General features: G+C 37.9%; 1 protein-coding gene across 1 annotated transcript in view; it reads right to left on the bottom strand.

The window, feature by feature from the left end:
* Positions 1–13,392, bottom strand: part of LOC145406829 (multiple inositol polyphosphate phosphatase 1-like) — a 162,858-nt gene that overhangs the window by 24,076 nt on the left and 125,390 nt on the right. The gene's annotated exons all lie outside the window — the stretch shown is intronic.

The raw sequence follows: 13,392 nt of genomic DNA, 5'->3' as shown, positions 1-13,392 counted from the left end.
AGAGCAAGCAGACGTCCCAGCCATCGCTGCGAACCTTAAGTAGTTTTCAGGAATTTAGTCTGTCCTGTCTCTTAAGGTCTTGTTTTGAATTTAAAATAATGAAAGTTAATAGACTACCAAAAATGTAAAGATTTATTGGCTAGAGTATACATGAATGTTTGTAGTATCTTTCGGTAACAGCTGTTTTGGTACTTTAACCAATATCAAACAAGGCCGAAAATGTAAACATTGAGGGACTCGAATTTCCAGGATTTGATAGAAATACCAATGTCATGGACCTGGTTAAAACATTGATTATGAGGATTAGTGAACTTGAAAAGAAAGTAGAGAATCTAGTGATAAAGGACGTGTCTGAAAATACGGATACTACCATACAGAGTCTGATCCAGTCCAATGAGACAGCGAATGAGGAAATTAGAAATTTGAAGCGGGAAAATGTCGAATTGAGGAGGAAACTAGAAGAGAGTACTAATAAAATGGAGAAGGTGAGTAGTGTAGTAGAAGAACATAAGGCAAAGTGGGCACATGTAGAAGAAGAACAGAAAGAAGTGGTCAGCTTAAGAGAGATCATCCAGGAAGAAAGGGAAATGAACAAGAAAAAAATGGAAGAAAATGTAGTGAAAATACTGAAGTAAAAAGAGACAATAGTGAGAAAAACTGTTGAAAGGAACAGATGTGTGGTAGTATTTGGAAACAGGGAAGCAGAAGAAAAGGTTAGGTTCGTGAGACTCGAGAGAGACATGAACCTGGTGAGAGGAATATTAGGCAAGATTGACCCCGAAGGAGACAAGTGGGTAAAAGAAATTGAGGAAGTAAGGAGGATAGGGCCTTATAAGAAAGGGGAAACAAGACCAATGAGAGTCAGGTTTACATCAGAAGGTGTAGTAAATGATATACTTAAAGTGACCTGGAAATTAAGCAAAGAGGCGGGGATGGAAAATATTATAATAAGAAAAGATTTGAATGAGGAAGAAAGAGAAGTTTTAAAATCATTGAAGGAAGAAGTAAAGGAAAAATATGATAGGAGGACAGAGGAAGAATGTAATACTTTTTTTTGGAGAGTAATGGATATGAAAGTAAGGAAGTGGTATTTAAGGAAACAGAAATGAAGGAAACTAAGGGGGATGGCTGTGAAAGATCAGAAGTTGAGGAAGTGGTACGGACAGAGAGTAGGAGAGAAGAGGGTATAAAAAACATCAAAAATAATTTGAAGGTGATATATACTAATGTTGACGGATTCATATTGACAAGGCTCGAAATTAACGATTTCTTGAGAGAACATGGACCTGATGTCATGTGCTTTGTAGAGACCAAATTAAGAGAAGATATTGATGTTCATTTGGGAGATGGTAAATACAAACTGTGGAGAAAAGATAGAAAAGAAAAAACGGGAGGAGGAGTGATGATAGCAATGAACAACAACATAAATGTAGATACCGTGGAAATGGGAGAAGGCAAGGCTGAAGTGATATATATGAAATTAGAAACTGGAGAGAATGTTAAGAGAGATGTGGTAGTGTATGTTCCCCCTAAGACGAGAGCATGGAAGGATGACGAATACCAGGAGATGTTGTCAGATATGGCTAGCTATTTACAAAGAAAAGCAATAATATAATTTTGGTGGGTGACTTTAATTGTAAAGAGGTGAACTGGGAGGAACGGTACTCAGGAGGCAGCGAAGATTCGTGGGGCACTATGTTATTAAATTTAATAATGAATAGTGTGATGACGCAATGGGTCAAAGAAGAGACACGGTTTCGAGGTGAGGACACACCAGCAAGGTTAGATTTACTGTTTACCAAAGAATCCGATGTAATAGAATCATTGAAATATCTCTGTCCTTTAGGAAAAAGTGATCATGTGGTCATTAAGTTCCAGATGTTAAAAGGGAACGTTGAGCCGAGAGACGAGCTTCATAGACAGGGAAGATACAACTTTGAGAAAGCATATTTTACAGGACTGAGAAACTTTTTTGAAAATGCAGATTGGAGAAAATTCAGAGAAACAAGAGAGATACAGAGGAAGTGGGATATCTTTCTAGACCTCTATAATTTGGGAGTGGAAAAATTTGTACCAAGAGTAAGAGGGAAAGAAAACAGGAAAAAGGAGTGGTTTAATAGAAGGTGTATGATAGCAAAAAAAGAGAGAGATAAGGCGTGGAACAATCGGAGAAAGAGAGGTAACAACAGAACAAAGGAAGAATATAAAAGAACAAGAAATGAATACACAAGAATATGCAGAGAAGAAGAAAGGAATTTTGAAAAAGGTATAATAGACAAATGCATGGATGAACCCAAACTGTTTTATAGATTTGTTAATGGCAAACTGAAACAAAAGGAAGGAATCACCAAATTGAAAGTAGACGGAAAGGTCTATAAGGATGCGGCAATGCGAGCAGAAATAATGAACAAACGTTTCCAGTCAGTTTTCACTAATGAAAAGGAGTTTGTGGAAGGGAAGGGAGTGATTAGAAATGTACCGGTGATTAAAGATATAAAAGTGGAGGTACAGGAAATGTATAAATTACTGGAAACTCAAGATGTAAGGAAAGCCCCAGGACCTGATGGAATTTCTAATTGGGTACTGAAGGAATGCACAGAACAACTGGTGGATAAAATTCACATTTTAATCATCTGTTCTCTGGAAGAGGGGAAAGTGCCACAAGAATGGAAGCGGGCAAATGTGGTACCAATTTATAAGGGAGGAAACAGGGAAGAACCCCTGAATTATAGACCAGTGTCTCTAACCAGCATGGTCGCAAAATTGTGTGAGAGAATCCTGAAAGACAGATGGATAAAATATCTGGAAGAGATGAATATTTTGGCTGAATGTCAGTTCGGATTCAGAAGTGGAAGGTCATGTGTTTCTAACTTGTTGAGCTTTTACTCAAGAGCGATTGACGTGGTACAGGAGAGAGATGGTTGGGTGGATTGTGTACTTAGACTTAGAGAAGGCCTTTGACAAGGTACCTCATAAGAGACTAATGTGGAAACTAGAATATATAGGAGGACTGAAGGGGAAACTTCTGGAATGGATAAGAGACTTTTTGAGAGACAGACAAATGAGGACAGTAATAAAGGATAGGATGTCTGGATGGAGGGAAGTAACAAGTGGAGTCCCTCAAGGCTCGGTGTTGGCGCCAGTAATGTTCCTGATTTACGTAAATGATATGGTAGATGGAGTGAACAGTTATGCAAGTCTGTTTGCTGATGATGTAAAGATCTTGAGGAAGGTAGAGGTTGAGGAGGATTGTAAAATGCTGCAGGAGGATTTGGATAGGATACGCGATTGGAGCCGGAAGTGGGAAATGAAATTTAATGTAAAGAAATGTAAAATACTGGAAATGGGTAAAAGTACCAGGAGGCCATTACAGAATTATTTGTTGGGTAATGAATTAATCACAAAAATGAGAGAAGAGAAAGATTTGGGAGTGCTGGTCCAAGATAGTTTGGTACCAGAAAAGCACATTAACAAGATAGTTGGAGAGACTTACAAACTCTTGACTAACATAAGAGTAGCATTTCATTATATGGATGAGGAGATGATGAAAAAATTGATAGTGGCCATGATCCGCCCCAGGTTAGAATATGCAGCGGTAGTGTGGTCCCCACACAAAAAGAAAGATATAAACAAGATTGAGAGAATACAAAGAACAGCAACCAAGATGGTCCCCAGTCTGGCAGACCTGTCATACAGAGAGAGGCTGGAAAAGCTGGATTTGCCTTCCTTAGAGGAAAGGAGAAAAAGGGGAGACATGATTGCAGTGTTCAGGACCATGGTGGGAGTATATAAAATTGACAAAGAAGATCTGTTAGTATGGGATAAGAGAGCAACAAGAGGACACGGAATGAAATTGAAAAAGTCAAGCTGCTTGAAGGATATCAAGAAATATAGCTTTCCTTACAGAAGTAAAGACTTATGGAATAGCCTGGACAAAGAGATCGTCCAGTCTAAAAACTTAAACGAATTTAAAGCTAAATTTGACTTATTGAGAAACAGCGATGGAATCCCACGAGCATAGTACATTCCGTGTATATCACAATTAGGTATATTAGGTAAATACTTAAATATTTGGAACAACTTAGACAATGAGATAGTGCATGAGAAAAACATTCATGTGTGTAAAGGTAGACTTGATAAATGTGGATATGGAGACAGGACAACACGAGCATTGCTCAATTCCTGTATAGTACAAATAGGTAAATACAAATAGGTAAATACACACACACCACAAATATATATACAGTGGAATTTCAAATTTCAATGGGCATGGGTACCTAAAAATCACCATGAAATTATTCGTAAAATAATTGAAATTTAAAACTGAATTTCACTCTCATCTTAAATGCCGGGACCAACTGCTTAGCCCCGGGCTCCTATGCTCCTCATGGGGCAATGTAGGATTGGACAATGGATGGATGGATGAACTTCTTATGGGAAAAATTAGTTTGGGTCCGGGGCCTCCGAACCTAACTACATAAAATCATGATTTTTTGCGCACACCCCCTGGAAACTTTATGAACTATAACTGTGGTTAAGTAACTGTAGTTCTGCACTGTATTGCCATATTGTCAGCAAGTGTGTATTGTCTTGTCAGAAAGGGTACACTTGGCATATTTCTGCCCTTTCCTGTATTGCCATTTCTCCTTTGGCTGCAAAGATTTAGAGGTGCCAGGCTGCTCTCGTCCATTACCACTGCTACCTGAAGAACCACTCTTGCTTGGCATCTTGAAACAGGTAAGTTGCGACAAAAATACAAAGAAAATACATACAACTAAATTCCAGCAAAATGGATGTCCACACGTGGAAGGTACAGGCTGAAAGTGAGGAGCTTGGCTGTAGAGGGCTGGCAGGACAGTTATAAGATGGCCACCGACAGCAGAACATTGCCTTGCACATGGCTTGTTGTTGTTGTTGGCACCTACTCCCATCTGGGAGTTCTTGTCTTTAAACAAGATGACTTTTTTTTTTTTCTCAGTCTCTATTGCTCATTTCTATGTTGCTCCTTATATTCATAATTACTTCTCTTCATTTCAGTATTCTGCCTACTGTATTTGCTACCACCTGTAATTCATTTTGTTTTTGTATTTCTATTATTAATTCTTTTCCTTTAACCCGCCACATGCCAGCTATATTTAGCCCTATGGGTCACCCCGGTGCCGGCCATTTTTCGACTTTTTTTTTTTTCTTTTTGGCTAAAATGATAGATTTTTATGTGGAAACAACGAAATTCGCCATTAAAATGCTCACCGAGGCTCGGAAATCAGTTTCATTGAGTCCTGCATACGCGTGTACAGGTATAGCAACTCTCACACTCACCATGTACGTGAGAGAAAGCCATTTTTTATGTAAGGTATACTCAGGTATTAATGCTGGGAAGGTATAGCAATGCTCAGTACACTTTTCTGATTACTTATTACTTCAGCATCTATCACAATTTGCATGTCTTTCTCACTGTGAATGCATTATCTTACACTTACCTGAAGACAGGCAAAACCTGACTTCATTACGTACAGTCCTGGCACTTACAAGAAGGTATTTACAACTTGACTTCACTATATAGTCCTTACACTTACAAGAAAATATTTACAACTTACATTTACACAAAAATATTTACAAAATGCCTTCACTATGTACAGCACTGGGTGAGGCACACAGGCAGAGTGAGGCAGAGCGAGCATGAGGGGGGAAGCGAGTGAGTGTATGGCCTTGACAGCCTGGGGGATGGTAGAGGAACAGTTGCCTTACATGCCTGCCAATTTTTATCTGCGAATCTTGACAAATGTGGTCACAGTGAAGTTTTTTATTTTAAAGCGTTTTAAAACGGCACTGGCACCGGCCGCGGAATTGTCAGTCCGTTTTAAAATGGCACTGGCACGCAGAGGGTTAATTTCTCGTTATAGGTGCAACTAATAAATAATATCCAAAGCCTATGCTACTGAACATAGACTTTGATGGATCCCCCTGAAATATAGTTATTAAAGTATTCATTAATTAATAAAAAGTATACATACAGAATGACGGGGAATTGTCCGGGGTTTGTACTGTCCTGACGTGGAATCGTCCATGTTTTGACGGGGAATTATCTGACAGCGAATTGACAACGGTGAATTGTCTCATCCATGTTCTGAAGGTGAATTATCTGACGGTGAATTGACTTGGCGGTGAATTGTCTTGGAACCATATCTTCGTATGCTTCACATACGAATAAATGATGTTGATTTTCATTCTCTTCTTGACCCATGTCACATATTAGGTTAGGCTCATACTTTTTCTTATAATTTTCCTTCACTTCTAGCATTTTGGTTCGCACCAAAAATATTATCTTTGCTTGTTTTGGTTGGAGTCTGACCCTGAGAGCATCGAAAAATGCGATTTTGCATCAGTAAGTGAGGTAGGTGGACCACTCAAAATGCATCAAAATTCGAACTGTCGAAATTCAAAATTCCATTGTATATACTCATGTCCAAACTAGTGAAATATTGAGAGAGAGAGAGAGAGAGAGAGAGAGAATCTGCTGATTCATCATCTCTTATCTTTACATTTAAGATACATCTTAATTTATTACTCCTTTTCATTAAAATGCTTTTAATTCAAGTTTATTTCTTTGCATCCAAGCTATTGTCTTTCATATTCCATCCCAATACTTTCTGTTCCAGGAATTCTTTGTTATAACAAACACACACACACACACACACACACACACACACACACACACACACACACACACACACACACACTCAAGATGTAAGGAAAGCCCCAGGACCTGATGGAATTTCTAATTGGGTACTGAAGGAATACAGAGAACAACTGGCGGATAAAATTCACAGTTTAATTGTATGCTCACTGGAAGAGGGGAAAGTGCCAAAAGAATGGAAGAGGGCAAATGTGGTACCAATTTACAAGGGAGGAAACAGGGAAGAACCCCTGAATTATAGACTAGTGTCTCTAACCAGCATGGTCGCAAAATTGTGTGAGAGAATCCTGAAAGACAGATGGATAAAATATCTGGAAGAGATGAATATTTTGGCTGAATGTCAGTTTGGATTCAGAAGTGGAAGGTCATGTGTTTCAAACTTGTTGAGCTTTTACTCAAGAGCGATTGATGTGGTACAGGAGAGAGATGGTTGGGTGGATTGTGTGTACTTAGACTTAAAGAAGGCCTTTGACAAGGTACCTCATAAGAGACTAATGTGGAAACTAGAATATATAGGAGGACTGAAGGGGAAACTTCTGGAATGGATGAGAGACTTTTTGAGAGACAGACAAATGAGGACAGTAATAAAGGAAAAGATGTCTGGATGAAGGTAAGTAACAAGTGGAGTCCCTCAAGACTCAGTGTTGGCGCCAGTAATGTTCCTGATTTATGTAAATGATATGGTAGATGGAGTGAACAGTTATGCGAGTCTGTTTGCTGATGACATAAAGATCTTGAGGAAGATAGAGGTTGAGGAGGATTGTAAAATACTGCAGGAGGATTTGGATAGGATACACAATTGGAGCCGGACGTGGGAAATGAAATTTAATGTAAAGAAATGTAAAATATTGGAAATGGGTAAAAGTACCAGGAGACCATCACTGAATTATTTTCTGGGTAATGAATTAATCACAAAAAGGAGAGAAGAGAAAAATTTGGGAGTGCTAGTCCAAGATAGTTTGTCACCAGAAAAGCACATTAACAAGATAGTTGGAGAGACTTATAAGCTCTTGACTAACATAAGAGTAGCATTTCATTATATGGATGAGGAAATGATGAAAAAATTGATAGTGGCCATGATCCGCCCCAGGTTAGAATATGCAGCGGTAGTGTGGTCCCCACACAAAAAGAAAGATATAAACAAGATTGAGAGAATACAAAGAACAGCAACCAAGATGGTCCCCAGTCTGACAGACCTGTCATACAGAGAGAGGCTGGAAAAACTGGATTTGCCTTCGTTAGAGGAAAGGAGAAAGAGGGGAGACATGATTGCGGTGTTCAGGACCATGGTGGGAATAGATAAAATTGACAAAGAAGATCTGTTTGTATGGGATAAGAGAGCAACAAGAGGACATGGAATGAAATTGAAAAAGTCAAGCTGCTTGAAGGATATCAAGAAATATAGCTTTCCTTACAGAAGTATAGACTTATGGAATAGCCTGGACAAAGAGATCGTCCAGTCTAAAAACTTAAACGAGTTTAAAGTTAAATTCGACTTATTGAGAAACAGCGACGGAAACCCACGAGCATAGTACATTCCGTGTATATCACAATTAGGTATATTCTTAAATATTTGGAACGACTTAGACAAAGAGGTGGTGCATGAGAAAAACATTCATGTGTGTAAAGGCAGACTTGATAAATGTGGATATGGAGACAGGACAACACGAGCATTGCTCAATTCCTGTATACTACAAATAGGTAAATACAAATAGGTAAATACACACACACAGATTCAGTAGACATTAACAAATCTATAGTACTCACTGGTTTAGAAGAGGAAGAAGTAAAAAACAAGATCTCATGAGACAAAAAGGAGATGGCAAATGTAATGGGCATATTGAAAGAAGTATCAGAGAAAATCTGTAGTAAAGACATAGAGGAACACAAAAGGTTAGGGAAATACAAGAAAAGCAAGTCAAGACCCCTAAAGGTAACCTTCCAGAGTGTAACACCGTGGAGGAGATACTAAAAAATGCAAAGAATCTTAGGGAAAAAGAGGAGTTCAAAAATGTATGGATAAAAAGATGCCTAACACAAGAGGAACTGGAATTACTGAAAGAGAAGAGGGAGGAAGCAAAAACAAAAAATGAGGGAAGATCAGAGGAGGAGAAGAATACATTTTTTTACAAAGTAATTGGATTGCAGGTATGAAAATGGTACATAAACAGGAGGGAATAAAAAGGAGGAAGGTAGTAGAACCAAAGCATGACAAGTATATAAAAAAGAAGATTAAGTTGATGTACTCAAATGTGGATGGAATGGTATCTAAATTAATAGAGATGAATGATTATGTCAGAGAAAATGAACAACATATAATATGCCAAACTGAAACAAAATTAACACCAAGGATATCGAATAACATCCTAAACTTAGAGGAATATAATATATGGAGAAGAGATAGGAACTTAGAAAAAGGAGGAGGAATTATAATATTAACTAAGAAAAATCTAAAAGTCAAAGAAGTAGAATTAGATATACCCTCACAAGTAGAACTGATTGCAGTAGAGATAAATACATCTGAAGGGAAAGTAATTGTAGCCAATTTGTACATGCCACCCAGATCAAACACATGGGTATATGAGGACCTAGTGGAGAGTACAATTAAGAGCAAACATTACTACATAAAATGGAAGAGAAATAAAAAAGAATTATACTAACTGGAGATTTTAATACAAATATGAATTGGAATACTCTAGATATAATAAGCCAAGAAAGCTGTTGGGCCCAAAAGCTCCTGGATCTTGTGCAAGAGTTTTTCTTAACGCAACATGTAAAGGAAAGAACCAGAAAAAGAGGACTCGATGTGCCCTCAATGCTAGATCTCACATTTACTTGGCAAGAAAACGATATTGACAATTTAATATATCACCCTCCATTCGGCAAAAGCGATCATGCAATACTAAATTGCAATTTCAGGATTGTATATGACATAGATAACAGCAGTGAAAGTTACAAAAAGAGCCTAAACTATAAAAAGGGAAAGTATCATGACCTAAAGAAGTACTTCTTAGAAATTGCTTGGGAAAAGGAGCTTAGAGGATAAGATTTAAATGCTATACATGAAAAATTCTGTGAACTTTATGAAATAGGAGTCCAGAAGTACATCCCACAGCACAAAGAAGCAGAAAAGAAAATAAAGAAATGGTTCAATACAGAATGTAAAAAATCAAAAGAAAAAAGAGATTTGTTGTGGAATAGATACAGAAGACACAACAGTGAAAGGGCATATAATAATTACAAACAGGCAAGAAACAATTATACAAGAATAAGGAGGGAAGCCCAAAAACAGTTTGAGAAGGATATCATAAATAAAAGTAGTGATCAACCAAAGCTATTTTACAGCTACATCAGAAGCAAAACCAAAGTAAAAGATAAAATACAATCCATTATGGACGATGGAATCACCTATACACAAGAGAAAGATATTTGTGAAGCACAAAATAAGAATTTCCAATCAGTTTTTACAGACGAAAAAAATTTTGAGAGGGATTATGTGGAACATGCATGCCCACACATACTACAGTAGAAGTCCTATTTTTCGGCATCTATGGGACCAGGCAAGTGCCGAAAAATCAAAATTGCCGAATTATCAAAAACCCTACCCACTTAGTACCTTATATGTTTCGCTGAACACTATCATCACTACTCATATCATTACAAATGTGTTTGGAGAGAGTACTGTATACTGTTTGATACTGTACAATACTGTAATGAATACAGTACTATACATGAATATGAAAAATAAAGAAATTAGTGAACATACTGTACATAAATGTAATGATACAGTAGGCCTACAAGTTCACATGCACTTACCTAAACTTATAGTAGGTTCCTTATTTACATATGTACAATAGAAGGGGTTGATTGGAGTCTGCTACTGCTGGAAGAAGTCCCCAGCAGTAGAGGGGATGAAAAAAATCGGAAAATCTGCTGAACAATCAGAGATTTTCGTAATGGGACTATTTCTCAAAACTGCCGAAATGTCAGATTTGCCGGGGAATTGGATGCCGAAGAATTGGACTTTTACTGTACCAGATATACAAACATCAGAAAAAGAAATACAAGTGGAGCTAAGTAAATTAGACAAAGGAAAAGCAAATGGTCCTGATGAAATTTCATGTTGGGTGCTACATGAATGTGAAAAGGAGTTAAGTAAATCATTATTTATAATTTTCAAGAAATCCTTGAGTCAAGGTAAACTACCTGATATCTGGAAGAAAGCAAACATTGTTCCCTTATTCAAGAAGGGAAATAGACAAAATCCACTTAACTACCGACCAGTATCACTAACCAGTGTTGTAAGCAAGGTATTAGAAAAGCTTATAAGAAAAGCTTGGGTAAATCACCTAGGAGAAAACAGTATGATAACAGAAAGACAGTTTGGTTTCAGAAAAGGAAAATCATGTGTTACTAATCTGTTGAGCTACTATGACAGAGTAACAAACACATTACAGAAAAGAGAAGGATGGGTGGACAGTATCTATTTAGATTTCAAGAAAGCATTTGACACAGTACCACACCAAAGACTTTTATGGAAACTGTACCATCAAGGAGGAATTCGAGGCAAACTGTATTGTTGGATGCAAGATTCTCTCATGAAAAGTAAAATGAGAACAGTACTAAAGTCGTTCTATTTTATGAAGGCAGTTTGGGTGGGACGCTCTGGGACCTAACACTGTTAGCTCTGTTGTCACATCGCCGCCGACACACGTAATTATTTGTGTTCACCTCTCTCTCACTCTCCTATTTTAAGCTAGTAACTACTTATAAATGAATTTTAAACACTCTGTATAGATGTAATTCAATAAAAAAGCTGTAGTATAGTATAAATCTCATAAGACTTGTCAGCGTTGCCTTTGAGACGTTGTCAGGTGGTGACACAAGGGACAGCCCTGCGTGAGTGGGTCATACTCGGTCAGTCTCCCGCCATGAAAGCTATTTAAAAAAAAAAAAAAAAAAAAAAAAAACACCTATAGACTTTTACCTCAGGGGTGGTGTGGAAAAAAAGTCGAAAACAAGAGAAAAAATTAAGAAAATACAATTAGTAGTTGTTAATATATAATATGAGAGAGAGAGAGAGAGAGAGAGAGAGCACATGTGTGGCGACGATGTGGCAACAGAGCTAACAGAGTGAGGTCCCAGACAGCCCGACCCAAACTGCCTTGATAAAATAGAACGACTGTAAGGGGAAATTACTCATCATGGAAAGAAGTGACTAGTGGAGTACCACAGGGCTCAGTGCTGGCACCAATCATGTTTTTAGTGTATATAAATGATATAGACAGTAACACTGGAAATGAAAGCTATCTAAATATGTTTGCAGATGATGCAAAAATACAAAGGAGAATTACTAACACAGACTCTTGTAAAGAGCTACAAGAAGAATTAAATAAACTTCATGAATGGAGTAATACATGGCAAATGGAATTCAATGTGGACAAGTGTCATGTACTCAAGTTTGGTAAAAGTGGAAAAAGACCTGATTGGGGTTATACATTAGGAAATAAAACCCTACACACATCAGAAAGACAGAAGGACCTAGGTGTGATTGTCAATAACAGACTATCTCCGGCTGACCACATCAGTGAGAAGGTATGGAACATGTATACACTGCTTGCCAGTAAGAGAACAGCGTTTACATACATAAATGAAGACGTGCTAAGAAAGATAATAACATCATTCATCAGACCAACCCTGGAGTATGCATCAGTAGTCTGGAGTCCTCAACTCAAAAAACACATAGACAAGATTGAAAAAGTTCAAAGGGCCACTACAAGATGGGTACCAAGCTTAAGGGATCTAAGCTACGAAGACTAAATAAACTGAATCTACCAACACTACAGGAGAAAAGGAAAAGAGGTGATATGATTATGCTATATAAATGCATATCAGGGAAGGAGAAAATAGACATAAATGATTACTTAATGTATGGGGAAGCATCAGCAAGAGGACACCGCAAAAAACTGCATAAAAAGAGAGGTGATAAAGATGTAAGGAAATTTAGTTTCCTAAATAGAGCAACTGATCAGTGGAATGCACTACCAAATGAAATAGTGTGTGCCAAAACAATTCACAAATTTAAGGATATGTACGATAAATATGGTTTAAGACACGGGACAGTACGAGCTTGACTCATTCCTGTAAAGATACAATTAGGTAAGAACACACACACACACACACACACACACACACACACACACACACACACACACACACACACACACACACACAATTTATAAATTATAAACATATAGATGATGATGGATGAAAATTTCTGAAATTTGTACTTATATATTTTGTTTCACCTTGTATGCTAAATCAAGCAAACAAACACAGCATATCTACTGGCAATATCCATCTAGCAGGGGTGATGCAGAGCCTGTCATGGTACTCCCCTAACTGGATACAGTGATGCCAATGTGGCATCCAGCCACGACCGAAACTTTCATAGTCTTGTTGTGGTGAGGCACTGTCTACTGCAAGGTAGCTTTGATTGCCTGCTGTTGATGGATCTGTTCGGTTGGACAGACTTGAGCACCAAAACAAAATCAACAATAAGCAGTTCTCTAATAACTTGTCCAGTGTCCTTACCCAGCCATTCCCCCCACACACTAAGCCTCAGCTAATTAGCACCTCTACCCAACCTGACCTTGCTTGACCCCAAGGAAGTGCATGTGTGTGTGTGTGTGTGT

Source organism: Coenobita brevimanus, chromosome 71 (genome assembly GCF_032717465.1).
Source record: "Coenobita brevimanus isolate Jiangsu-jjx chromosome 71, ASM3271746v2, whole genome shotgun sequence".
In the NCBI taxonomy this organism is placed as follows: Eukaryota; Metazoa; Arthropoda; class Malacostraca; order Decapoda; family Coenobitidae; genus Coenobita; species Coenobita brevimanus.
Note: the sequence above shows the minus strand (reverse complement) of the source record. Positions and strands in the feature narration are given on the sequence as shown.